General features: G+C 43.2%; 1 protein-coding gene across 1 annotated transcript in view; it reads left to right on the top strand.

The window, feature by feature from the left end:
• The window catches only part of PRKCH (protein kinase C eta), a 212,981-nt gene that overhangs the window by 150,621 nt on the left and 37,372 nt on the right, over positions 1 to 24,988 (top strand). The window lies entirely within an intron of this gene.

Below are 24,988 nucleotides of genomic sequence, written 5' to 3' on the forward strand. Positions count from 1 at the left end.
AGGTGCTGAACACACCGTTGTTCTCTTTTGTCTGTTTTAACATTGGGAGTGCTCCATTCCATTTTAGGAATGCATGCTAAACTGAGAGTGTGGATAGCTGTTGGCCTACATCGCTGTAATAAGACTCAGGGTCGGATGGGTGGCAGATCACCAGTCAGGGAGCTAAGAGGTAAACTGTCGATGAGCAGTGTCCTGCTTGATGACTTTTAGCATTTGTAGCCCCTCCCAAATATTATTTCATGCCATTTCATGACACATAATCTGTTGATCAGAATATGCTGGCGTTTAAGTGAGCTTGAAATCTCAGAGCTCAAGGGCTCTCAGGTGAAACTTTAGTCAGACACAGGTTGAGTAAGATTGAAAATGTAATAGTGAGTGTTAGACAGTGTTTATTCTTAAATTTTCCCTTTTTTCCCTGTTGTCAATATCTTCCTCCTCTTTAAATCACATTATAGCTTAGCTGCCACATATACTGTTTTTCCTCGTAAGTTGCGATTGTTGCCTTCCTTTAAAAAAATTCTTCCTTTTATATTAGCAGCATGAATGTCGAAGTAAACAATTTCCTGATGGAAATTTGCTATGTATTAGCCTTGCTAAATGCTGTTCCTTTTGTGAGCTCGTGACATCATTATTAAAGTGTAGAAGGGCTTTAAAAACAGTCAATCTTCTTAAATACCCTGGGAGTCAAAATGGGAAGAGGGGAGTGAGACTGGTGAAGGACGCAGCAGGACTGGTCGAGGATGCCAGGAAGAAGGGGGAACAAAAGTGGGTCACAGGCACCATACAGAAGTGTCTTCTAGTTAGTTCTCAATGCAGATCCCTGAAACCTCGATGAGATGTAGCCCTTTTGTCACGGCCCCAGCTGTGCAGTGGAGAAGGGGCGCAGAGCGGGGAGCCAGGCTGGACACCCAGCAGCGGGAGTCGTCCACTGGAAAGTCGGCAGGAAGCTCCGCTCTGCTCATTCCTGAGTCTGGAGCTGCCACACGTTGCTGTAGATGGCCTGTGCTTTGAGCTTCCCTGGCCAGGCTCTCCAGTTCTCCTGCACTCCAGCATGGAGTGTCTCCTGTCTCCGCATCCTGCCTGGCGCATGATTGGCGGTGGTGCCAGTACTGTCTCTGATAGGGGAGGGAGGTCCATGCTCGTGATAGGCTCAGACTCTGGGCAGTGAGCTCTGCCTTTTTTCTCCTCCCTGTGATTTATCCATCCATCTCTGCTCTGTTTGCCCCAGAGAGAGCCTTCCCCACATTTAATTTTGAAGAATAATCGCTTCCCTACTTACAGAGACTTCTGCTCTAAATCAAAATGACAATTAACAATGGCAACAAGAGCCAGACTGTTATAGGCCCAGCACTTTCTCTGCATTTCTCCCGTATTCCTCCTAACTATTATGATGTAACAGTAATATTATTCGTGTTATTTAGATGAATAACTGAGTCTTAGAAAGGCTTAGGAACCAGACTACTAACTGATAGTGAAGCCAACATTCAAACTATGTGGTTAACCACTGGCCTACACTGTCTCCTCAGGAGAGACTTGCAGACTTGAGTACCACTAAAGAGTAGGCTTCTTCTTCCTCTTCCGGTGATAGGGCGACTTTAATTCATGAAAATGAGACAGAGTGGGTGTCTTAGTCCATTGGGGCTTTATAACAAAACACCACAGACTGGATCACTTGTAAACAACAGAAATGTCTTCCTCATAGTTCTGGAGACTGGAAGTCTGAGAACCAGGCACCAGCAAATTCAGTGTCTGGCGATGGCCGTCTTTTCCCCATGTCTGCACATGGCAGAAGGAGCTAGGGAGCTCTCTGGAGCCTCTTTTGTAAGGGCAGTGATTCAATTCATGAGGCTTCCACGCTCATGACCTAAGCACCTCTCAAAGGCCCACCTCCTAACACCATCATCGTTGGGGGATGAATTTCAACGTAGGAATTTTGGGATGTCACAAACATTCAGACCATAGCAGTGGGGCAAAGCAGTGAGGTGTACATTTGTTTTCTTGAATACTCAGCCTTCCGTGAAGCACCACGGTACGCTGATGCTGGGAAACAAGCTTGACTTCCCGTGCAGTATGTGACTGCCTCTGCGTCTGCTTGTTTCATTTGTCTTGAAATACGGAAGAGGGACACTGTAACCTGATGTCGTTTCAGTATCAGCTCACATCTTGAGAAGTTTTATTTCAATTCTTGGTATCTGTGTTTCAATTCTGAGAATTTTTTTTAATTTCCTCTTCGACTTAAATCCCACGTGCAGGCTCTAACTGATTTGGTTAACTGAAGGGAACACATTTAATTAGGATGTATTCAAATGCTATTTTTATCCTGTGGATTTATTTCACAGGATAATTTAATTCCGTTCAAGTTACTGGCCTGAGAGCAGAGTCTTAAGGGTAAGCCTTTGAAAGCCAAATCCTTGGAATTCACACGCAGTAAAGGGCACATTTGGGCACCAAGGGTGTGCATTTGATCTGGAGGCACTTGAGGGAAACTTGGGAGCGTCAGACAGCCTCATTTATCATATGCTTTTCTGGGACGTCCTTTGTCAGGGCTAGAGTGACCTTCCTGGATGGTGCCTCTGACCTGTCCAAACAGAGTTGTTCATGTTTGTTTGTTTGGGAGTTTTTTTCAGGGGAGGTGTTTATTTTCCAGCGAGTAGCAAAGATGGTACCATGCACAAGTCATTGTCCAGCAGGACTGTAGAAGGTAGTACTGTAGGCTCCCTCTGATGTTATTTTCTTCTCTCTCATAACCAACTCTGCCTTACGTGAGAAGAGATAAGCCAGTTACATTTTTGTGCTTTCCCGCTTGTGTTCTGACCCCAATTCTCAGATGTGTTCACTTGCATTTCATGGAGGAACATAAGCCCAGTTCCCTGGAGATGCAGCAAGAGAAACGTTTGCCCCTTTGCCTTTGGTTGGAAGGTCTGGAGCCTGCCTTGGCCCAGAGACCAGGAAGAGAGGGCTGGAATGTTAGCAGTCAATGAGTCACTTTGCTACAGGAAAAAAGACCATTCATTCTTTTATCCTGGGTTTGTTGGCTGATTGGGAGCCCAGATAGTGCTCATGAATAATTTACATGGGCATTGACTCTTTTCCAGAGTCAAGCCCTACAGAAAAGTTAGGGAAACAAAGCGGGCTGCATCCCATTTACCTGCCTGCCAGCATTGCAGGCCCCATTTTCTATCGTTTCATAAGCTGTATTAAAGGGGAATTCAACCGTCATTGACATTTCAACCCCAAACTCCTAAAGCCAGCCAGCACACATTGAATTTGCTGTTTTTGACGAATTGTGGCATGTATCTAAAATATATTGAGTGAGGAAGAATTTATAGAAGTGCATAGTTTAAATTTTGAATCTTCCTTACCATGTTACACTTGAACACACAGCACATTTCAACATGTTCTTTTCAACTCATGCATCTGACCACTTTGTGCCATATGCAGTTCTTGGCATGCTGGGTTTGGGGGTGTGTGATAAGCAATATTTAGTCCTGAAGCTCCAATTGCTTACTATGATCATTTGCTTTCCCATTTTCCAGGTGTGGAGCTGGCCCACAGAGGCTGACTTATATTCGTATACTTATGTAGCACAGTAACTTTTAAAGAAAATTACCTTTGATTCCTCTTCGAATTGAGAGAACAATCTCTACCTAATATGACTTTTTTTAAAATTCAGAATTTGGGAAGATTAGCAATATCCCTCTAGGATAAGATCTGTTAAGCTAGTTTCTGAACACAACTCTTAGATCCACATGAATATACCAATCTCTAGTATCATCTGACTCTTGTTTCTCAAGGATATCATAAGGGACCATCAGGTGCCTGTCTGACTCCAGATAGCTGTGTGATCTGGAGTTAGATGAGCGTGGCTTTGCTCGGAGAGCCCGTGGTAAGGTTGCCTCTGTGAGAATTGCTTCCGTGTCTAAGAATTCACTAGTCATCAGTCTCCAGATCAATTTGTGTGTTGGGTCAGTGATGAATATCACATCCTTGAGGCATTGCTCTTTGATATCTACCTCTTCCCCTCTTGAAACCTGTGATAACAGCTGTCTGATTCCCATCTCTTGGGACCTTTCTTGCTCCTAAGTATTTCTTATCAGAAGACTTTCAGAGTCCCCAAATGTCTTTAATTTGAGCCTGGAATTTTGGACTCTTACTGTTACCTCACCTATATTGGAATTCAGTTCCATAGTTATATTTATTCTACTCACTCTAGTGGGAAAAATCTTTTTATATAAGGATAAAAGCCAAATTTAGGAGCTCTGTTTTCCCTTTCCCATCTGATAACATCATTCCTTCTGCTCCAAGAGGTAGGTCTACTGTTTCTTGATCTGCTTGCTGCAAAGACAGCTACAAATTGTCATTTGTTATTTTCGTATAGTCCTGTTTCTTCAGGATGTGCCAGCCATGGGATTCTCAGTATGTTGGTAACTTTCACATCAGATCGTAACTGTGAGCCTTACCCCAGGATTGTTACTGGAACTCTGAACTTTTTACTCATATTCCTACCTCCTCTCTTCTTAGCTTGTCATACTTGCTATGCCAAATGGTGACCTCATTTGGTGCCTGCTCTTCCACTGTCACCAGAAAGTGACTTCTATCCCTGACTCCTAAGATCCTTTTTCAAGGATGTGATGGAGAGCTCAGAGGCTTTCCAGCTTATTAGAATTGCTTGACATTTCCCCCAAATGAAACTCATTGGCCACTTTTCTCCTCCCTCACACAGCCTTTGTAGATATTTAACAAATGTTTATTGAGCATCAACTCTCTGCCAAGGATATGAACATGGTGAAGAACAGAAACAAAAATACTCTCTTTTGAGAGTGTGATCTAGTGAGGGAGAAAGACATCAATCAAATGACCATACTAATAGAAAATCCCAGCTGTGACCAGTGCTATGAAGAAGAGGAATGCACTGCAGTGAATGAGAACCTCTAATAGGGTGATTTGATCTGGTCAGGGAAAGATGGAAGATTCTCCTAAGGACGTGACTGTTGAGCTGAGGTAACTAGTGAAGAGGGAAGGAAGGAGCATTCTACACAGAAGGAATAGCAAATGCAGGTGCCCAGTATCAGGAGGGAGCATTCAAGTTCAAGAGCTTTTAAAGAAGGCCAGTGTGGTTGGAGTTTAAGAGACATATCTTCCCACAATTGGCATTTCATTATCCTAGAGTGTTCAGTGTCAACTGATGACTTCAAGATTTTATTAGGCACTCCTTGTAAATAATTTATTTAAAAGTTAGGTAAGACTGGTTGTGTTGCCAATCCCTGGGGGAACCATCCATTCACAGTGAGTTCCTTGAGTCCTGTTCTATGTGTTTATGTTCAACAATGGAATTATAAAGTATTAGAGCCAGATGAGAGCTCCAAGATTACCTCATGCCAAGTTCTCTTTACAGATGAGGGAATTCGAGTCTGAAATGTCCAAACAGCAAATTGCTTCTCGGAGTGGATGTTTTCTTAGGATGGCTCACTTGCAATTTGTTTTCCATCTCCAGAAAAAAAATCACCATTAGAAATGTTTCAATCTTCAATTTACTGTTGACATGAAGAGCTAATCAGGACATGTGGAGGCATTCGATACTGTTCACTGCATTTCCACGAGGACATTCTGGCTGAGCTCAGAACGTATTTACTGAGCTCCCACTTGTGTTAGGAGGTAGAGATACAAAATGAGTAGATGTGGTGTCTGCCCTCTGAGGCTCTTTCTATGGGGCGGGAGAGATGGCGCATAACAAGTCTTGGCAGACAAGGTCCAAGATAGGAGTATGTTCATAGATGTTAGTTCATATCAGGGGACTGGATGAGATTACCCAACAAGGATAGAGAGCCAACAACAGACCCCTAGGGAACCAGGGCCCATGAGAAATCTTCCTAAATTTGGCTCCAGGGCATAAAAAAATGGATACAGTGCATCATTTAAAGTAAGCGTCCCCAAAGTGGAATTCTGTTTAAAATATAATGCTCTAATAGAATAGCAAAAGATCACTTATTTTAAGGTAAGTTTGAGAGGCAGCATGTATTCTTTCAACTGAAAGAATACTGAGCATGGTTTTCAGAAGACCTGGGTGCTAGACCCAGCCCTGCTCCTTGCTGGTCCTGGGGATGTGGGGAGGTTGCTGAATGCTCTGAGATTGTTTGCCCATCTGCACAGTGGGGGCACCGCTGACGCAGCTTCCCTGTAGGGTATTGGTGAAGCTCAAATCAGATGGAAGTGAAAATGTGAAAGCCCTTTGAAACATCCATGTCAATATAAGAGGTTGTTCTTTGCATCCATGGTATCAGCTGATTTGGGTTTTCTTTATAGCACAGGCTTGAGTTGAAATTATCCTCAAAATGCTTCCTCAGGAATAGGGACTTCACAGAAATTGGAGTTTTAGCTTGTAACATCAACTCTCTGAAGACCAACATTTTTATAATAAACTAAGTCTGGTTGTACTTTTCTTTCAAATCAAATCATTTTCTTTGCATTTTGGCAGTATCTTGAAATTGTGTGTAGTTAATATACTTACCATCAATCCTTAAGATAGTTTTCTTAGGAAGCCCTGGAGCACATGGGACAGATTCTAAAACTTGAAGACTATACTCTTGCATTTTGTTTAAATTTCAACTGTACATCTAATGTTTGGTGAAGCAGTTGAACTTATTTTGAGTTTACTTTTTCCAGTATTGAAGCAAAAGTTTGGTGGTTCACTTGAGGGAAGATTCAAGAACCTTTCAGACCATTAGTAGGGTGGATATCTTGGCGCCTTAGTCCCAGTAATGCAGTTTCTCAAATGACTCAGATTAATGGCAGAAAGAAATTTCAACCCTGGAACATTTTGATTGTTTTTCTGTACTTCATTTGTTAAATCAGAACACTCGTCCTGGCATATCTCATCAGTGTTTGACCTTTTGCATCAAGAAAGGCTGTGGTTATTTGGAACAAATTGATAAATGTGGTAATGGATTTCACTGGCTAATGAAATCAGACCACCAGCTTCTCTCTTCTCCCCACCAAATTGACCAAGTGACCTATTGCTTCATTGTAATTAAACACAATCCTGGGTTTTTTGCTAAGCAATAAAAATACACTCAGTTGATCTTTAGGTACCAGATGAACAGCAGCATTTGTAAAAAATGATTCAATGGTACAGCTCAACAAATGCTTATGAAATGCCTACTCAGTGCAAAACAACGCTGTGTGTCAGGCCATCAGAGTGTAAAAGAAGAATAGAGAAAGGGCCTGCCCTCAAGCCAGCGGTGTTTGTTCATTCCTTTAACAAATACATGTTGAAGACCTTCTGTGCGCCTGGCACTGTTCTAAGCTCTGGCAGAACACAGGGAATAAAGTAGACAGACCCTCCACCCGCAGTGAGCTGCAGTTCTGGCGCTGTAGTCAGACAAACAAAAGTAAATACGTTGAATGTTGTGGTGATAAATTCCATGGAGAAAAAGCTGGGGAGGGGGAAAATAAAGTTTGGGGAGAATGGTTTTACTATTTTTCACAGAAGATTAAGAAAAGACATATGAGGGGCTGGCCCCGTGGCAGAGTGGTTAAGTTTGCACACTATCCTTCGGCGGGCCAGGGTTTCACTGGTTCGGATCCTGGGCGCAGACAAGCCATGCTGAGGTGGCGCCCCACATACCACAACTAGAAGGACCCACAACTAAAAATATACAACTATGTACCAGGGGGCTTTGGGGAGAAAAAGGAAAAATAAAATCTTTAAAGAAAAAGAAAAGACATTTGAGCAGATGAGAAGAGACCTCAAGACGTGAGGAAGCAGGCTCCATGTGACTATTGGGGGCAGAGAATTCCAGGCAGTAGGAAAGGCAAGGATGAAGCCTTGGGGAGGAGAGTGACCTGGAGGTCAAGGAGTGGCAGAGAGAACAGTGGGCCAGAGCAGGGTGCACTGGGGCAGAGGGGAGGGAGATGACCAAGCTCTCTCACCTTGATACTGCAAGATCGAGTAACAGCCGCCTGTGTTGGTATTTATGTCATAAGGTTAAACACCTCTGTAAGAAGTTTTTATCTATTTAATTTTAACTTCTGATGACATCTCTCCGAGGTAAGTGATGTTGTCCTTATTTTACAGATAGGGAAGCTTGAGGCTCTGGAAGTAAAATAACTCGCTCAAAGTCACACAGTATGCGGTGAAATTCTACACTCCCAGCTTTGTTTTGAATCCATGAAGGTGCAAGTTCCCTCAACCCACAGGCCTTCACATGTGCGTTTCCTTTGGCCTGGAGCACTTTCTCCTTGGCCAGGCTAACTCCTGCTAACCCTTGCGGCCTCAGCTTAGTCGTCACCTCCTCTGGAAACTTTTCCTAGACTCTCCTACCCCCAGCCTCGATCTCTGTCGGGTGCCCGTCCTCTCCGCCCCCATAGCATCCTCTAATCCCCTTACCTTAGCACTTTCACTGTCCTGGGCCTCTCCATTTGGCCCCCTCATGAGGGCAGGGACCATGCCTAGCCCACTGTCCATGCCCAGCATTCTACTGGTTCAAACCTATGATTTGATCAGAATTGAAAGAAGTGTTTTTTATAAATGAAAGCCTTTTGAGAATTTTCTCTGATCTACTGAAAAAAAGGTTTGAGCATCCATAATAGTATTTTTCAAATGATAATTCTAATTCTTGAAGAATTTTTAAATTTTGGATTTTCATTTTGATGATAATTATTCTTTTACCCACTATAAAGGCACAATGTCTTCCTTGCAATTGTAATTCTTAATGAAGGATGTTTCATAGGAACAGAGCTGTCATTGGTGTTTTTTTTGGTTTTTTTTTTTTTCTTTGCTGGGAAACATTCCCCCTGAGCTAACATCTGTTGCCAATCTTCCTCTCCTTTTTTTTCCCCCTCCTCAAAGCCCCGGCACATAGTTGTATGTTCTAGTTGTAAGCACTTCTAGTTCTTCTGTGTGAGCCACCACCACCGCATAGCTACTGACACACAAGTGGTGTGATTCTGTGACCAGGAATTGAACCTGGGCCACCGAAGTGTCGTGTGCAAACTTTAACCACTAGGCTGTCAGGGCTGCCTCATGTTTCTTCAAATGTTCTTTTCAAAGGGGCTGTACAGTACTTGGGTTTGAGAAACAGTGGGGGTCTCTGCTGTGGTTCCTTTGCCTCATTTCTACACTTGATGACTTAGATTCATAGCATTTGCAGCAAATTTAAGTTGTGTACCTTTTTTGCTTAGGGCGATGCTAGTAGTCTGTCTCATTACATTAGATTACATTAGATCTGTCTGCTATAGTCAGAGGACTTCAACAATTATTGATTCCAATTTTTATGCCTTTCTACTAAACACAAAGGTAGTAACTTCTCCAAGATAATTTTTGTAAACTGGTCATTGCTTTGTAAGTTCCCAAACCCACCATGTATGTTTTGTGCATATGACTGTGGTAGAAAGCCGATGATTTCACTCTTCCACAGTTCTGTGTAAGTTATTAAATAACGTGAGCACCCTGAAGTTATTAAGGGGCTGCACCTAGTTTGAACTAGGCTGTACAAAAATGTTCTTCTCATGAAAATATATATATATGTAGTCCTCATGGGGTATATATTCATTAGTGAGAATAATGATTTTCCTTTGTGCTTTTTACTTTTTAAGTAAAATTTATTGTTGCTTCTCTAGTTACAAAAATAACACATAGTAACTGTTGAAAATTTAAAATACAAAAAGTAAAAATTAACCTGTAGTTTTACCACTGAAAGAGAATCACTTTTCTTTCCATGTATTTCCTTAAAATTTTTAAATGTATTTATTTAAAAAAGAAAATTGAGGGGGCTGGCCCCATGGCCAAGTGGTTAAGTTCACACTCTCTGCTTCGGCGGCCCAGGGTTTCTCCAGTTCTGATCCTGGGCGCGAACATGGCACCACTTGTCAGGCCACGTTGAGACGGCATCCCACATGCCACAACTGGAATGACCCACAACAGAAAAATATACAACTATATACTAGGTGATTTGGGGAGAAAAAAAGCAGAAAAAAAGAAGAAAATTGGCAACAGTTGTTAGCTCAGGTGCCGATCTTTAAAAAAAAAAAAAAAGAAAAGAAAATTGAAGTCATACTATATATACATTTTTTAACCTGATTTTTTTTCTTTTTGCTATGTCATGACCATTTTCCCCTATCGTGAAAATCAATTACATTCTCTTTTAGACCATATTAGTGATGCAGAGTGGTCTGTCAGAATCTACTTAATTTATAGTACGTTTAAGTTGATTTACTATTATTGGTAATGATGTATTTATATCCTTGTACACACCTACTTGAATCAATCTTTGATTCTTTCCCTAGGACAGATTCCTGAAGGTATTACTGCTAAGTCCAAAAGCATGCATATTGTAACAACTTTTCTCCCCAGGGTTGGAGTGACTTGGGTTCCCGTCTTGCTTTGCCTCTTCTCAGCTGTGGAATTTTGAGCAAGTTATTGAACCCCTCTGAGCCTTGGTTTCTTCACTGATAAAATGGAGATCCTAGAAATGCACACTTGAGCGTGGTTGTTGGAATTGAATAGGGGTGCACATGAAAAGCCTGTAGCCTAGAGCCTGGTATGTAATACATGCTTAGTAATGTTTGCTTTTTGAACATCCTTTGGAAAACCGCATCAAAGCACGTGTTCTAATGATGGGGGTTGGTGTCGTCTTTCCAGTTCCCTTCTCCCCATAGATCTTAAGTATATAATTTGATACATTTTGACAAGTACACAACTGTGTAATCGACACTTCAAATAATATATAGAACACGTCTATCATCTCAGAAAGTTTCCTAGTGCTCCTTCCAGTTAATCCCTAGCCACCCCCATAGGGAACCAGTGATGATTCTGTACGGATATTATAGGATATGAATACCCACGTTAGGATCCTGAAGGTAAAATCCCTTCTCAGTAACATTCTTGTGAGTCTAAGAGGATGGGTTCTTTACGGTGACTACGTCAGTGCAGTAGTGGTCGTGGTCAGAAGAAACTCCCTGAAAGAAGACCCCATTCCCTCAGGCACTTTACTCTCTGTAGGGAAAATAGTTCGAGGAGATAAACATCAGCACATCAACAGTGGTGTCTGAGGTAATGTCGGTGGTTTTATTTTCTTTTTGATGCTTTTAGTGCTTTTCAAATGTTCTATATTGAACAAATATTGCCTCTTTAATAATTAAAAATGTTATTTTCAAAAAAAGATTTCATACGTGATGTTTAATTTACCCCAGTACAAGTTTTTCAACATGATAATGTCAAAAATAGGTAACCTGCTGCTGTACCAGTTAAGTTCTGTCAAGCCTTGACCTTCAGGCTGTGATCACTGCTTGTCCCTGAATGCCAGCTCGGCTGATGTCCTGCAGCCACTGTCTTAGTCTGCTTGGGCTGCCATTACAAATGCCATAATCTGGGTAACTTAAACAACAGAAATTTATTTCTCACAGTTCTGGAGGCTGGGATGTCCAAGATCAGGGTACCAGCCAATTTGGTTCGCAGTGAGGGTTCTCATCCTGGCCTGCAGACAGCTGCCTACTGGCTGTATCCTCACATGGTGGGCGAGAGACAGAAAGCAAGCCCTTTAGTGTCTCTTCTTGTAAAGGGCACTAAGCCCGTCATGAGAGCCCCACCCTCGTGACTTTATCTAACTCTAATTACTTCCCAAAGCCCATCTACAAATACGTCATGCTGGGAGCTCAGGGCTTCAACACGTGAATCTGGGGGAGGTGCAAGCATTCAGTCCATAACAGTCATTCATTCGCACAGGTATTGAGGTTGTTAGTGTTTCTGTTACATTAAAGCAAAGCACATTGCAGCTACTTGGCTTTGATAGTGCAAAATCTACCTGGAAATGATTTCAGCCCGGAAGGGAACAGCTCCTGCTGGAGTTGAACGCAGTGGACTGACACAAGAGAACAGCTGAGGATTAGATGAAGGCGTTATCATTCTTTAGGCCTAATGAGCCATGGATGTTAGTCTTGGAGCTATGTTTTTCAGGTGTGTTGAGAGCAAATCCTTTTCCTGCATTCCAGGACTTAAGCCTGGCAGGAGAAATGGCTGAGCACAATGTGGTGTTATAATTTGCCTTTTGATAGATAGTCTGAATCGTATACCTGAAGATGGAATTTTTTCCATTATTTTGCAAATTTCAAATTGTACTTAACCAGTAAACTTCCTAAGAAGAAATATAAATTGGTCGGTCAAGGGCCCTTTTACCATTTGGCAAAAATGCTCATATGTAGATGAATTTCTGAGTTCAGTTGCAAAGAGGAGTGAGTAAAAACTGACAGGCAAACTGCCCCACACCCTGGAGATTGACATCATGAGGGATCTGGTTCCAGAGGTGTGTGCATGGTGCATACAATGGGAAGGTGGCAGTTTGGCTGTGTGGCCTTCCATTTCTCCTTCCTTCCTTGTCACGGCTCCTCCAGTCTCGAGAATTACCCATCCAAACCTGCTCTTTCGCATATAAAAATCACTCTTCTACACCATTCTTTATACTTGCATCAAACTTATCGGTCCCATGTCCCTCTGACAAAATTCTGGAGTCTCAGGGTTAGAAGGGAGCTCAAAGTTTTATACCCTTCTCTTTCAAGGCCTGAATAGCTGCTTTGAAGTCATTTTTTCTATACTTAACACCTCCAAACAAAGAATTTGTTTCATCTGCTTTAAGGCATCTGCGGCTATTGGCAATTTCCCCTTCATGTTGACTCAAACAGTGTCTCCCGGTATCTTCTCTTCATTGGTTCTGGACCACCTTTGAAGAGTAGACTGAAAAAACACAAATCTACAAAAAAGCCTTTCAGATCTTTGAAGACAATCTGGATCTTCCAATCTAGTTTACCTGTCAAATAAGTAAATACTGTTAGCGTGATAATGTTCACTCTGGCTCTCTTTTTGCCGTGAGTGATTTCTGGGCAATCATAAGCCATCCGTGTTACTTTTCATTCTAGATTCTTGAATCATATCCAGTTGACTTGGTACATTCTTCTTCTCTTGTAAAATCAGAAGTGTCTTAACTAGTAATTGGTTAGCTAAACTAATATGAATCGTGGTGTTAGTAGCTCATGTTACCTCTCCCAGAAAAGACTTGGGCTTTAATCAGATTTTGTCAATGTGGAATATAGGGTAGGAAGCATAGTGGGAAGCATTGCTGGCATGATCTCAGAACGGGGTATTCAAAGTTTCCTTTCGTGTGGGTCTCAGAGAATTTAATTCCTGCCTACATTTGTGAGTATGGCTTCAGGCTCCATGTGCACATGAAAACAGAGAAGGTAGTCGTGAATCCCAGAACTAGGGATCCCTGTCCACAGTCCACTCTGAAAAGGTGGATGCTTCTCACTCGAGTCAGTCAGTGCCTCACCCCAGGGTGAACTGCCAAAGATGAGGCCAGGATGAGCACAGGTGTGGGAATGGGGAAGACAAAGACTTGAACACCTTGAGTTAGAGGTACTTGTGGAATTCCTAGTCAAATGATCCACTTCAAAGTTGTAAATAACAGGCTAACCTTTAAGACTAGACTCTAGGATGATCCCATGGCAACAGTGTGAAAATGAGAGAATATTGATTTACAGTCAAGAGCCAGGCTTTGGAGTCCAACTTGGATTTGAAACTTACCTCCATAATGGACTAGTTCTGTGATACTGGATAAACTCTTTAATTTCCCTAAGTCTCAGTTCCCTGATCTACAATGTAGGGATAACAGTACTACATGTCCTATGGGATTATCATGAGAATTTAGTTCATGTGACTTGTTTATCCCAGTGCCTGGTATCAGTTAATGCTCCGCACATGTTATCAGTTAAAAAGAAGAAAAGTGATCCAGGGAAGAAACTTGAACAGTGAAGTCATTTCAGAGGTGAACAGATTCAATAAGGAAATGGTTGCATAAATTATGGTATACCCATTGTGTGGAATATTATGTATCTCGTAAAAGAAAAGTTTAGTTAGATCTACATTTATTGACGTGGGTGGTTTGTTCCTGATAGACAAATCAGTGAAAAAAAGAAGTTAAAGAGTAATATGTATGCTCATTTAAGTCCCATTTTTTTGTAAAAAACAGTGGTGAAAGCCATCTGTGCATAGACATGAGCGTGAAGAAAGTTGTAGAAGAGCAGAAACACAGCAGTTTGAGATGGGGTGGACAGCTATTAATTTCTCATTATCTTCATCTCGTATTACTGATTGTGGTGAGAATGTGTTACTTTTGTGATTTTTGAGTCCAAATTTTTAAAAAGAAATAAGCAAAAGGAGTTGGGGGGTGGGCAGAGGAAGAGGAGCAATCAGTCAGTAAGGTGTGAGAGGGAATGGGCAGACAGGGCAGAGGTGTCATCTGGGGGCTGCAGAATGGAGAGCCGGGAGACTGGCGCTCTTCTCTCGTTTGTCGTGGCTGTATTATGGCTTGGCATCTGGAGCTGTGCTTTTCTTACTCATTTTGATTTGGTATCCCTCAATTTCTGGCACAAGGCATAGCAATATTTATTTCTTCTCTTCATCTCTGTTTTATTTCTAGCATGAGCCAACACTTTTCTAGGGGAATCCACTGGGAGAGATAAGTGATATGAAGATGGGTATAAACACGGTATTGTTTATCGACTAAAGAGCAATGTCAATGTAATTTAATTAGATGAGTTAATGTACACACGATAAAGAGAAATGTTTAGCTTTTCTAAAAAGATTACAGTGAAAGCTAAATCCAGCCTCCCAATTCCTTTTTCTCAAGGCAACTGGTTACCCACTTCTCGTATGTCCTTTCAGAAATGGTTTATACATACACAAGCCCTGTGTCTGAAGTGTTCCCTGTCGAAGAACAAATGCTGCTATGGGAGACACTTAAAGAAGAGCTTTTTCCTAAACCATTACAAAGACCGCTCTGAACTCCTATAAAAGGTAGCAGCTGAGCCTTCTTTTCTTTTGGGAAGGGTCTGTGGGTGAAGATTGAGACCTGCAAAGAATTCTGTTCTTGTTGGAGAAAATGTGCAGGTTTGTTCAGATCAGGTAACAGGCCTATAAAAGTTTATTGTAGTTACACAGCTACAAGGAGAAGTTTATTTCCAGCCCGACGTGTACAGCAGTTGCATCAGTCGTTATTTATAACTGATGAAGAAGCAGCGGCACACAGTCCACCCTGGCTGGCTGAGGCCTGCGGTCATACAGCAGTGGCTTGCTCGTTTACCAGGAGCTCTTCAAAGCCTTGCTCTGCAGGGCACTGGAGCGAGCACTATCAAGGAGGAAAGAACTATGGGTGAGCTCCTATCCTCTGAGAACACGTGGGCGTGCCCAAATCTTGCACGTTAAGCAACAGGGTGTATTGCATCTTAGTTTAATCCAAGCACTGAGAAATTTGCCCCTCCCAAGTTCGCCAGGTAAGGATTTTAACACTCCTTTGACAAAGAAATGGGACTGTGAGCAATAGAGGTAAGCAGGTGACAGTGAGTCATGAAATTCTCCATTTGGAAGAACAGTCTTGTCATCTTGAGTCCTTCCTGAGGTACCTGTGGCTCTTGTGTTGATTCTTGAAAGAAGGAAGACCTTTTTTTTTTTTTTAACTCCTACACGAAAAGATGGAATTGAGAAAAATACACTATGATAGTGAAATTAATTTTACAATTTAATTTGCAGCTAGGGAGAAACTTATTTTGTAGTTTTATTGAGAAACAATCAACATACATAATATCGCTGTATAAGTTTAAAGCATACCGCGTGACGGTTTGATTTACATATATTGTGAAATGATTACTACATTAGGTTCAACTAACATCCATCTTCTCATGTACATACAATAAAAAGAAAGAAAGAGGAAAAAAAAAGTTAAAAATTGTTCTCCTTGTGGTGAGAACTCTCCTAACAACTTTCCTGTGTGTCATACGGCAGTGTTAGCAATGGTACGATACATACCTAGTACTCATTTATCTTATAACTGCAAGTTTGTACCTTTTGACCACCTTTGGGGGGAAATTTTTGACAAGGCAAACCTGAAATCTGAACGCTGTTGGGCTGGCAGCTTTCCTGCCACACTCAGGAGAGGGAGACAGTTCTGACCTAAAGAACACTGAAGTTTTGTTTTCTCGTCTGAACAGACAGGTTCAAACCTGTCAGAGGCAGTAACTGAGTTTCCTTATGACTGACTTATATGTGTGGTAATGATTTTTTTTTCTCCTAAGAATCTGGTTGAGTAATTCAAAAAGTTAAAAAATATCACAAAGAAATAAATGAGAAAAGTTAGCTGAGGTCTGCCACAGATGCCAGGAAGGTACACACAGACTGGAAGAATCTGTGAGGTCTTTGTTTGTTTCTCTCTGTGCAAATACTCAGCCATGCTCCACAGAGCCTGAGTGCCGTATCTGTTCAGCTGCCATTTAAGAAACAGGACTCTGTTCTCGGCAGCTTATTCCTTGGGGTTTCAGAATGTAAAATATGAAGTGTGTATAATCTCAGTTCCCAGCATGTCTTGGCATTGCAGCTTTGGCAGCAAGAATGGGAAAAACTGAAGCTTTTATGGCCAGGAAGACTGAGTGTAATCTTTGTGCTGTGGCACTACCAAAGGAAGTGAATATGTTAAAAAGCTCTTTCCCTCTGAAGCCTGTCTGAGGGCTGCTGTGCTTTGTTCAGTTTGCTGCAGCTATTGTATATTTTTGTGTTCTGTTTTCATCAGAAGAAGGAGGTAGAGTCGAGGCCTTACCACGCAGAGCATTTTCACATCTCACTCGCTCTATAATCCTGAAGGGTGGCCTGTGTCCCACTTTGTGTTGACAGAGTTAACTCTAGAACTGACAACTTACCGAAGGAGCTCAAGATACTGCCATTTCTAAGAATTAATTCTCAAGATGAAAACTCATCAAAGACTTCAAGGGGGCAAGAATTCAATAAAGAGCACGCACTTTCAACAAAAGAAGAATTTCAAGAAATTGCTTTAATTTTGAGTGGGCTTAGACTAACTTGCATAGTGAAGAGGTAGGTCAGGCCCCAGGTCCACTTTGCCCAGAGAAGTCTCAGTGTCCTCCTGTGATCCCCCTTAATAGCACCACCTGTCACTCTCAGGGTCCCATGTTGGATGGTACTTCGCACAGCCACCCTACCAAGAGATATCTGCATTCTACAACTTCTTTTTCTGAGATGGTAAAACCAAAAGAACAAGGGTATTTTTACAAGTTGAGAGGGGTCCCCTCTTTAGGAGGGGAATTCTTCCAGCATTTTCTTTTCATGGACTACAGCCCCCTAGTCCATAAATTGGAAATTTAGTTACTAAACCATGTTTAAGTATACTTTTTCAGCATCAGTCACTGTCTTAGCTTCAAAGACACATTGGGAAAAGTTGTTTTTCCCCTGAGTCCCATATTGTATTTCCTTTGTGTGTTAATTTTAACATATTTACATGAGATATAAAATGTGTCTGTGGTCATAACTTCATGGGTCCACCTTCATCTGTTTATCCAGCATCCATTCAGTCATTCAGTTATTCATGCAACAAATATTCATTGAGACCTACTTTGTGCCTGAGGCTCTAATAGTGACCTAGGAGGCCAGGACCCTGCCTACAGGAAGCAAGTATTCTAGTGTAAACATGTAATGAAGTAAAAGTAATTACCAGCTGTGAAAATTACGTGGAAGGAAATAAATGAGTTTTTTGTTTTTAGTTTTACTCCCTAGAACTGAAGAAAGGGAAGAGGAAAGAGAGACAGACAAACACTTCTTTCTCTACTTCTGTCATTGTTTAATGTCTAAAGTATTTTATCTGGGGTCTCAAACTCAAACACCTTCAGAATGGGGACCACTGGGGACACTCTAATCTCACAGCTCTAACCAAATGGAATTCATGTGTCTATACAACTAAAGTTCAGTTTAAAAAAGAAAGACAGGGGCCAGCCCAGTGGTGCAGTGGTTAAGTTTGCACGTTCCGCTTCAGCGGCCCGGGGTTCGCTGGTTCGGATCCCAGGTGCAGACATGGCACCACTTGGCAAGCCATGCTGTAGTAGGCATCCCACATATAAAGTAGAGGAAGGTGGGCATGGATGTTAGGTCAGGGCCAGTCTTCCTCAGCGAAAAAAAAAGAGGAGGATTGGCAGCAGATGTTAGCTCAGGGCTGATCTTCCTCAAAAAAAACCAATAAAAAGACAGACAAGGAGCCCAAGGCCACACCAGCAGGAAGTATCCACAGGTTGCATTTGACCCTGGGTGCTAATTTACTTCCTTCAAAGCCCCCAGCTGTCCTTTAGCTCCAAATCAGTGCCCACCAGGCCTAGGTCTGCTTCTATTTCAGTAGGTCCCCTTTGGGTCTCTCAGAGAAAATGAAGGCAGTATTAGAATTTTACAGCCACAGTGAGCTCTTCCACCTCACTTTGGAAATATTGAGCTATCCCTCTGCAGTTGGGATGACAGCAAGACTGTGCTCAAGGAAATCCGCTGGAAAATCTGAGTTCTAGGAGAAATGTCAGGAATATCATCTTTCCTCATGGAATTTCTATGCGCTACTGTGGTGTTCCTGTGAGTCAGCAGGAGGAACTTCACCACACTGCGGCCTCAGGCCTCAAATCAGTGGGGCTGTGGCAGTATCCCAGGCCAGCCGGGGTGTAGGGGCGTGAGTGGTGTCATGCCAGTCCAGGAATGCGGGCTCCTTCAAGTGTGCAATGCCAACCCACCCAGGCCAAGTTTGAATTCCCTGGGTTCTTGGGTGGGCTCTCTGGAAAGCTCATCTTCCTTTCTTCTTTAGCCAACCCTTGCCACTCTCCCAGCAAGTTTCTCTTCAGTGCCAACAGTGAGTCTCCTAGAGAAGCAGACACTATCCTTATCCTAGACTTGCAGGAAGGGTTGGAGAGGCCATCATCCTTGCCCTGTGGCTCCCTGGTCTCAGAACGAGAAAGAAAAGGAAAAAAGAAACCCTAAGAAGAGGGAACTTGACTGCCTCTTCTTCCTTTTGGCCACGCAGTGACTCTTCCTGAACATTTAATAAAATCCTTTGGTCCTAAAGGGATAGGAAAGCTCCTGCAGGCGGTGGTCTTCCACAAAGCCTCTTATAAGGCATTGGTGTCTTCAAATGGAATTACCTAGACATTGTTTTCTTTAAAGGTGCATCTATATGTATGTGCCCTAAATTTCCCTGTGACTCTCTCCTTCCTTTTGGTCCCCAGCCTTTAACACAGCAATTGACAAGGGGAATGTACCGATAACTACCATATTTCCCTGATTCCGGGAAACCACAGATCACTAAGTGCTGATGATTTCTGGTGTGATGTCAACAACAGTACTAGCAGCTGGCAGGTTCTTTTTGGTCATTAGTTTTAAGAAACTTCCCTGTTTCAGAAGCATTAAAGGGGAGGGAGCAGACACAGATCTTAGAACCAAGGCAATGCAGAGGTTGGGGTTTTGTTCTTCTCTAGGGAGTGATGGAGTTTTTTCCTTTCTAGGCCTGGTGATAGACGGTTGCTTGGTTAATGGTATTATTAAGGGCATCCTGGTGACAGCGAAAGGGAAGCGGAAGCCTCGATAGTCAGAAAAATATGTATAATCAGCTGAATTCAGCTCTTCCCTTTTTTATGTGCTAGTCAGGTTTCTGCAGAAGGAGCAATATGAAGAGCAGCAGTGTGTGCAGACACCCACATTTCCACTGTGAGAAAAGCCAAGTCAGTCTACCCCTCCCCAGTTTGCACCTTGGTCGGTCTACGCTCCTGGTCATTTCTTTCCCAGAAACTGGGGAATCCAGTCTCAGATAGGAGCAGGTTTGGATATCCCAGTATTGCTTAGGGTAAAGATGAGAAATGCTGATAAGGTGGTTGAGTTTATCTTGCAAATGAGGCCTGTATTGTAAGTGGCCTTTCCTTGCTGGATTTCTCATCTCTCTACATGTATCTGGAAGAGTGAAGCTTGAGGATACAGTTCTACTCAGACAGAACTTATAGTCAAGTTTTTTGTTATTTTCTCAAGACAGTGCTACTAACCAGATTTGTAAGCATCCCGTTTGTCATCCTTCATTCCCATCCAGGGTCTCACCTTCCCAAGGGGAGCATTGTTCTGAGTGATGTTCAGGTTCCTGTAATGCATTGTTAGCCTGGGTGGTGGGCCAGTCCAGGCTCTGGAGAGCTGTGCAGAGGCAGAAGGAGACTCCAGAAAGAGGCCGTAAATCTTGCCAATCCTCCTCCAAGGGGCCGAGCCTCAGCCCCACTGCCAGGGCTTGCAGTTTCCAGGAATTGCATTTGATGCAGGTTTTAAGTTATGGCATAACTGTGTGTTTGTTTTAAATGGAGTTTTTGGTTTGGAAAGTGCCTTCACCCTCACCTGACATAGTGCAGTACACTTGCCCTTGTTTGCCTGGTGCGTTGAAAGACACAGGCTCAGAGTAGACCATCATGAAGTCATTCGTGGGCTTCATTTGACCATGAAGAAGGCTTCTCCACCATTCACTTATTCATTCAACGTGTCCTGCACATCTGCTGCATCCTGAGTTTGGCTCTGAAGACCAAAAGATAGAAAAAACAGGATCCTTGCCCTCAAGGATTTAGTCTACTGGGGGCTCCAAACACATACATAAATTGACAGTTTAAGACATGGTACCAGAAATGCTCAAAGTAAAATATAAACAGGATGCAGTGAGAGCACAGGAAAGGAAGCTATTCGTTCAGATGGAGAGGGTCAACAGAGGCCCTGGAGAAGAGACGGCATTTGAGCCATAGGTTTTCAGTTAACAATGAAATATGGAAATACATGCCAGGTGGATGGAGCAATAGGGACAGAGGACTGGAGGCAGGAAAGCATTCTGTGGTAAGGGATCGTGAGGACTCAGCAGGACTGGAGGACCGGAGTAGGGGGAGGTGGCAGTTGAAAAAGGTTGGGGTAAGAACATGGAAAGTTCTGAATGCTGGGCTAGGAAGTTTGGGCTTCATCTGCCTGTCAATAGAAGCCATCTGAGGTTTTTGAGACAGAGACTGACAGGAAATAAAGGTAATGTGTTAAACAGAGTGCAGAGGAACAAGCCTGGAAGCCAGGAGTTCAGGTAGGAGGCTCTAGAATAAGTCAGGCAAGAAATAGTCACAGCTTGAAGCAAGCCAGTGACAGTGGGAATAGGGTGATACAGTGGAGGACAAGCTGAGAGGACTCTGTGATGAACTGGATTTGAGGACCAAGGAGTCAGCATCAAAGATAACTCCAAGATTTCCAGCGGAGGACTCGAAAGCTGTTAACTGAGGGAAGACAGCAGTTGGGTGAAGTCCAGTTTTCATGCTTTTGTCTTTGAAGAGTTGAAACATCCTTAGTAGTTGTTTGGCCACACAGAAACAGAAGAACACAGAGGGTACCCAACAAACTTTTCTAGGTTCCTCCCTGTCTACTGTTTCATGTTATGCAAAGTTGATAGCTCACCTCCAGAGACAGATATTTTTGTCTGAATTCTTTTGTCTGAATTCTCTCTATGCCCCCCATTCAGTGAATTTCTAACTTCTCGTGCAGGTCTGGATCTCTGGAGAGGGGTGTTAGGGTAGAGATTTAGGTTTGGGAGCCATCTGCCTAGGGTAGTATTTGAATCCATGGGATTCAGCTGCACAGGACAACTGCACAGCTGGGCAGGTCACACACTCAGCAGCTCTACGGAGTCCCAGTCCATCATCGTCATTGAAGATTTGCGTAATGACTGAATTTTCTAGGAATTAGTGGTAACATGTCTTAAGAAAGGGGCGCCTTTTTATAATTTGCACAAAGGCGCCGTGTGGTCTAGCAGTAGTGCTGGAAATAAACCTAGGCGAGGGCCGAGAACAGACCTGTAGGGAACTGCCTACCCTGTAAGGGAGGGTAGAGGAGGAGGCAGCCACAAAGGAGACACTTAGGAGTGGCTGAGACTTAAGTAGCATTGTGTGTAGTTGCCTTGGAATTTACCTGAAGACAGAGTCACCACGTGTGGAACTCTCATCTTCCTTTGGCTTAATGACTCAGGTAGAGCCTCTGCTAATAATAGCCCTCTGTTTCACCTTTTCACACATCCGATGGGTTTTCCTCGACCCCAGCAGATGGGGTAGTTAACAGTCTTCATTTGGTTAGCACGTAGAATTATCTGCTGGGCAGGTGAGCCTCGTCCAGGGTGAACAGCTGCCTCTAGAATGCCCGCTCCCGAGCCAACCATGTTGCTCCTAGGAGGGTAGGCCATGTTCCAAGCTCCTGGGACAGGCCACTCCCTCAGGCCACTCACCTCTGTCACATTTGGCCCTGGCCAGCCAAGAATCAGGAGTTGCTGGGGCAGCTCCCAGCCCAGAACAGACAGAACCTCTGTGATGGCCCTGAGTCCTGACCTCTGAGGGCCTGGCAGGCGGAAGAAGCTTCTTGTCTCCCGAGCCACGAGAGAAAAGAAGGCATCCTCAGAGTAGTGGCTTTTAGCTGTCTTAGCTCCTCTGTGGCACAAACTACAAAGCTTACAGCCTCTCCCACGTGTGCCAACAGGATGGTATAAATGCTTCTTGCAGAAGAGAAAGCATGTGCTCTGCCTTGGCCCATGATTCTCTGCCCACACAGACCTGTCATTGCTGCCTTCTGGCACTTGTGACCTCATTTGCATCAGTGGAAAGTTACGGGAAGAGAGAGAGCACCACCTTCCTGGCCAGGAATGTGTCACATAACCTAAATGAAAAATTCCAAGTTCACATCTATATCAACGGGATCCAGGCTCTATAGGCAGATAAGACATTGTTTGGAATGGCCCTACAGCTCATGGTGAAGCTGGGGATTATCTGAGTGAGTGGAACTTTGTTGTTCGTACATTACCTGGATCAGTCAGTCAAAATGTTCTATTTTCAAAGTAATTCATTTTTTTTCAGATCTTAAGTTTTGATGTTTTTCATCAGCTGATTCTCTGCTTCTTAATTTGTATGAGGAATAGAGTACCTTTTCCAGTGGGAATAAGATCACTTGTCCTGTCTCTGGGGCTCACTGGTTTTTTTCTAACCATAGGTGAGCCTCGGCTCCCTTACCTACACAGCAGAAGCCCTCAGGAAGCTCTGGGATGATTTCATACCCTCCATCCTGTAAATGGGCAGGTGATCGCATCACCCCTTTTTACAGAAAGGACTCTGAAGCACAGAGGAGGGGAGAGAATTTTTCCACGGCTTCTGAGGGAGAATCGAGACATGGAACCCAAGAGGCTGAGGTTCCGGAAATGTGTTCCCAAACTGCTTTCTCTGGAAAACACGGGGAACAACCGGCCGGTTCCCAGTGAAATTTTTGATTTATCAACTTCCAAAAAGAAATAAGTTCCATATGATGAGAATCATGTTCTTTGGTTTGGGCTTAAAGGATTTTCTAAGCTTTTAAGTTGTTTCTTGTCTAATATTCTATCCCATCTGGCTTTGGAGTTTTCCATGAAATGCCTTTTAAAAAAAATAATCAAATGAGATTTTCAACTTGATGAAGAACTTCAGGAATCTCGTCGTTCCTTTTCTTCCTGGACTGACCTTTTCATTTTATGCAAGCTGTCCAGGGGTGATTTGTCTTGTCTAGTTATAATACGACACAGTTATAAGGATGCTCAATCTCCAGGCACACACATTAGTCACCGGTTGTTGTACCTAAAACCCAACTTTCTTATATTAACTCTGGGACCAAATTGAGAGCCAGAGAAGGGACAGTGTGACTGGATGGGTGGCATAAAGCATTCACCACCAGTGGCAGAAAGCAGTTCTTACATTTCTTCCTCATTTCCTCAGCACCTGTTGTGAACAGAACACCAACTAGGCAGTGGAGGGAGATACACAGGCCAAAAGGGTTTTACATTCGAGGGGTGTGGACAAAGAGAATGCAGCCAGAGTTCAGGGTAATAAACATAGGGCTCATTCAATCAGCCTTAACTGCCTGCTCAGCCCTGTGCAGGCACCTTGTTCTGAGGTTCGAGACCTGAAAAAAGCATGGAAAGGACCCACAGGGAAGCTAACATGACAGTCAGTGCTATAAAATGCTGTAATGAGATGTATGTGCCAAATGCCATTGGAGCACAGAGGAGCGATGCCAAGCTTGTCCCAGGAAGGGAGGCAGAAGGCTTCTGAGACACAGCGGCTTCCACGAGGCTGAACGTCAGCCCAGGAGAGGAAGGAAGAAACGTGCTGGCCACAGCTCCTCCCACTAACCCGCGGGCTTTTTCCTTTCTCAGTCCATTTAGGACAATACTTTTATAAAAGTAAATTACTAGAAAAATGAAATTTTTAAAAGACATAAAATAGGGGGCAGCCCAGTGGCGCAGCGGTTAAGTTTGCACATTCCGCTTCCGTGGCCTGGGGTTCACCGGTTCGGATCCTGGGTGTGGACATGGCACCGCTTGGCAGGCCATGATGTGGCAGGCATCCCACATGTAAAGTAGAGGAAGATGGGCATGGATGTTAGCTCAGGGCCAGTCTTCCTCAGCAAAAAGAGGAGGATTGGCAGCAGTTAGCTCAGGACTAATCTTCCTAAAAAAAAGACATAAAATAGAGGCCCTAATTTTTATTATAAGACTCAACAGACATAAAATTATTGTCAAATAGTTATAAAAGTTTCCAGACTCTTACTCTCAATTTTTCTACTTACTTCATCATTCATTTTCATTCATTCATTCATTCATTTGCTACTTACTCCGTTGCAGGCCAGTAGCAGTTTGCAAGTGAGTCCTAGTCCGTGGACCCCACTTTGAGCCGTGTTGCCTTAAGCACAGGAGAACGTACATGAGGGAAGAGAGGTCCATGAAGAGCGCAGTGCTAATCTGGGGATCTGAACCAGATGGGTAGCAGTGAGGCAAAAAATACGGCTGGAGGGACAGGCAGAGCCTGATGATGGTGCTTTATGGGTGCTAAAGCCAGATGGGAACCTCTTAAAGGTTCACACATTCAAAGGACAAGATCAGAATTGTATTTTGGAAAAACTGGTTCAGCATGGAGAATGGAGGAGCAAAAGGTGGAGAGACTGGTTAGAAAATGCAGTGATCCAGGTGGGAAATGATGGGGCTGAACATTGGCGTGGCAGTGTGGTGGAGAGAAGGCATCCAATTCTAAATATAATCAAGAGGAGTAGTCAGCTTTTAATGATTGACTG

Source organism: Equus caballus, chromosome 24 (assembly GCF_041296265.1).
Source record: "Equus caballus isolate H_3958 breed thoroughbred chromosome 24, TB-T2T, whole genome shotgun sequence".
NCBI classification, from domain to species: domain Eukaryota; kingdom Metazoa; phylum Chordata; class Mammalia; order Perissodactyla; family Equidae; genus Equus; species Equus caballus.